Raw genomic sequence first — 3,040 nt, 5'->3', positions numbered from 1 at the left:
AACCAGCTTCTGAATAGTAGCTGAAAACATCCTTGCTGGGTCTCATCCCCTTAGTTGCCTCTCTATGCCGGAACAGTGTGGTTGAGGCATTAGTGCTGAAGTCTCGATGGTGGACTGATTACATACACGCCCTTCCAGCATAGCATCTCTTTCTTCACAGTGTCTTCCGTGGCTGAGCTTAAAGAAATGAGAAGAGATGGAAATTTCAGATGCCGTGGCAAGCTAAGGAAAGAGTCATTTTTGAGCAAAAAGTTCAGAAACCATCAGTCCCTTAGATCGTACCATGTAGATTGCGACTTTTCTGTCAAGCATATTCTGCATTAATTTTAAAATATTTATATGTTGACAAAGTTAATGAGTAAATGAGAGAGAGACTGACATACAGACAGACAGACACAGAGGTGAAAGAGAGAGAATGCCCAATAAGCAGACCTATTTCTGGCCCTGTGTCTGAAAAGTGGCTTAGCCTGTCCGTACCTCACATACTTCATGTATGAAATGAGGATAATTACATCTTGCTTGCTAATGCAAAAAGCTAGGAGGGAGCATAACCCTTGTACAGGTGAAAATGGATACTTAGGTTAGTGACTTAATGGCACAGTCAGTAAAAGAGGCAGGGCTAGAACCTAGGATTCTAGGCTCAAGTCTCCACCTAGCCTTCTGATTTAATCCAAGATTTAAAATCCTATGAAATAAACTGAATATTATAATCCTATTTGACAAAAAGATAAAAGTAAGGCACGAAGAGGTCATATGGTTCAATCTCGTCAGAACTTGGACTAGAACTCAGGCAAGCTAATGTCTATGCCAGAGTCTTTCTATGTCAAAGTACACTAACTTGACCTCCTTTTTCTAATTGAAAAAATATAAACTTGCCCTCAAATAGGTACACTTAGGTGTAGCAAATATCCTACAAGGCCTAACCTGAATCCTATTTTGTTGGTTTATTTTTATTTTTATTTGATCTTGCTTTCCTGTTGTTTTTCTACTATCTTGAGATGAATATTTAGATCACTTATTTTCAGTCTTTCTTCTCTCAAATTTGCATATAATGCTATAAATTTAGCTCTAAAGATAATTTCAGTTACATCCCCTGAAGTTTTGATAAATCATATTTCCATTAACATTCTATTCAAAATATTTTGTGATTTCTTCTTTTATCTAAGGTTATTTAAAAGCATATTGCTTAACTCCAAAACTTTGGAGAATTTTCTAATTATCTTTTCATAATTGTTTTCAAGTTTAAATCCTCTGTGGTCAGAGAAGATACTCAAAATGATTAAAATTTTAAAATCTGCTGAGATTTGATTTAGGTCCCAGCATACAGTTAATTTTGGTAAATGTTCTTTGTGCATTCGAAAATAAGATGCATTCTTGTTATAATTAAGTGTAGGGTTCTATACATGTCAATTAAGTTGTTTGTTTATATTGTTTAGATAATCCACAGCCTTTCTGATACTTTTTGTCTGTCTACGCTGTTATGGACAGAAACAAAGTTTCCCACTATGATTGCATACTTATCTATTTTTCCTCTTAATTCTACCAACTTTCACTTTTTAATTTAAGGCTATGTTATTAGATGCATAATAATTTGTGATTGTTTATGTTGCTAATAGATTGACCTTTTTGTTATCTATTGTAATGTTATTTTTCTAAAGTCTTGTTTGTTGATTATTAATCTTCCTGTCTTTGTTTCGGGTGTATCTCGTATAAGAAGCACATAATAGGGTTATGTTTTTATCCAGTCTTATAATGTCTGTCTTTTAGCTAAAGCATCAAGTTCATTTATATCTAAGAAACTACTGATGTTACTTGTATTATCCATCTTATTGTTTACTACTTGTTCCACCTGTTTTATGTTCCTTTTTCTGCCTTATTTTAAACAACTATTTCTTATTATCTGACTTTCTCCGTATATTAGATTGTTAGTTACGCATTCTTTTACTATTCTTTTAGTGGTTAGCCTAAGGAAGAAAATCAGCATTCTTGACTTATTACAATCTGTCATGGTTACTTTTATGTGCCAACTTGGCTAGGTTAAAGTACTCAGTTACTCCATCAAACACTAATCTAGGTGTTGCTGTGATGGTACTTTGCAGATGCTGTTTACACCTACAAGTAGTTGACTTTAAGTGAAAGATATTACTCTGACAATGTGAGTGAACTTTATCCAATCATTTGAAAGGCCTTAAGAGCAAAAATGAGGTTACCTTGAAGAGGAAATTCTACCTCAAGACTGCAACATCAGCTCCTGCTTGAGAATTTTGGATTTGCCAGCCTGCTCTGTAGATTTCAGACTTTCCAACCCCCAAAATCACATGTGCCAATTCCTCAAAATATACATATGATGGATATCATAAACAACCTAAAATGACTTAGTACCTTTTCTACTTCCCAAGAAATGCTATGAAATTAGAATAGTTTAACTGTACTTACCTATCCATCTCCCATCTTTTATTTCATCATGCATTTTAATTAAATATATTTTAATACCCCACAGCATACTGTTGTTCTGCATAGCCATTATCATTTTCCTTCTGTCTGAAGAATGCCCTATGTCCACGAGCAACAAATACTCTCAATTTTGTTTATCTGGAAATGTCTTTATTTTGCTTTCACATTTGAAGGACATTTTTACTGGGTACAAAATTAGATATACCTCCCTCCACCCTACCCCCAGCGTCTTAAAGATGTCATTCCATTGCCTCCGGCTTCCAAATTAGTATTCTGCCAATTCTATTTTGGATTCTTTGAAAGTAATGTACCGTTTTTTACCCAGGCTTCCTTTGAGATTTTTTAGCAACTTTATTATGAGATATTTTTTAATATTCACCCCTTTTGAAGTTCAGAGAACTTTTAAAATAATGAGTTAATGGATTTCATCTGTTTTGAAAAACTCTTGTCCATTTTCTGTTCAACTATTGTCTATCTTATTTTTTTCCTCCTGTTATTCCTGAATTTCACTTTTATATATTTTAGCCTTGAGTTATATATTTTAGCCTTGAGTTATATAAGTTTCTTATACTCTTTCCTGTGTTTC

The sequence above is a fragment of the Pteropus vampyrus genome, unplaced genomic scaffold (assembly GCF_000151845.1).
Source record: "Pteropus vampyrus isolate Shadow unplaced genomic scaffold, Pvam_2.0 Scaffold62, whole genome shotgun sequence".
NCBI lineage: Eukaryota > Metazoa > Chordata > Mammalia > Chiroptera > Pteropodidae > Pteropus > Pteropus vampyrus.
Note: the sequence above shows the minus strand (reverse complement) of the source record.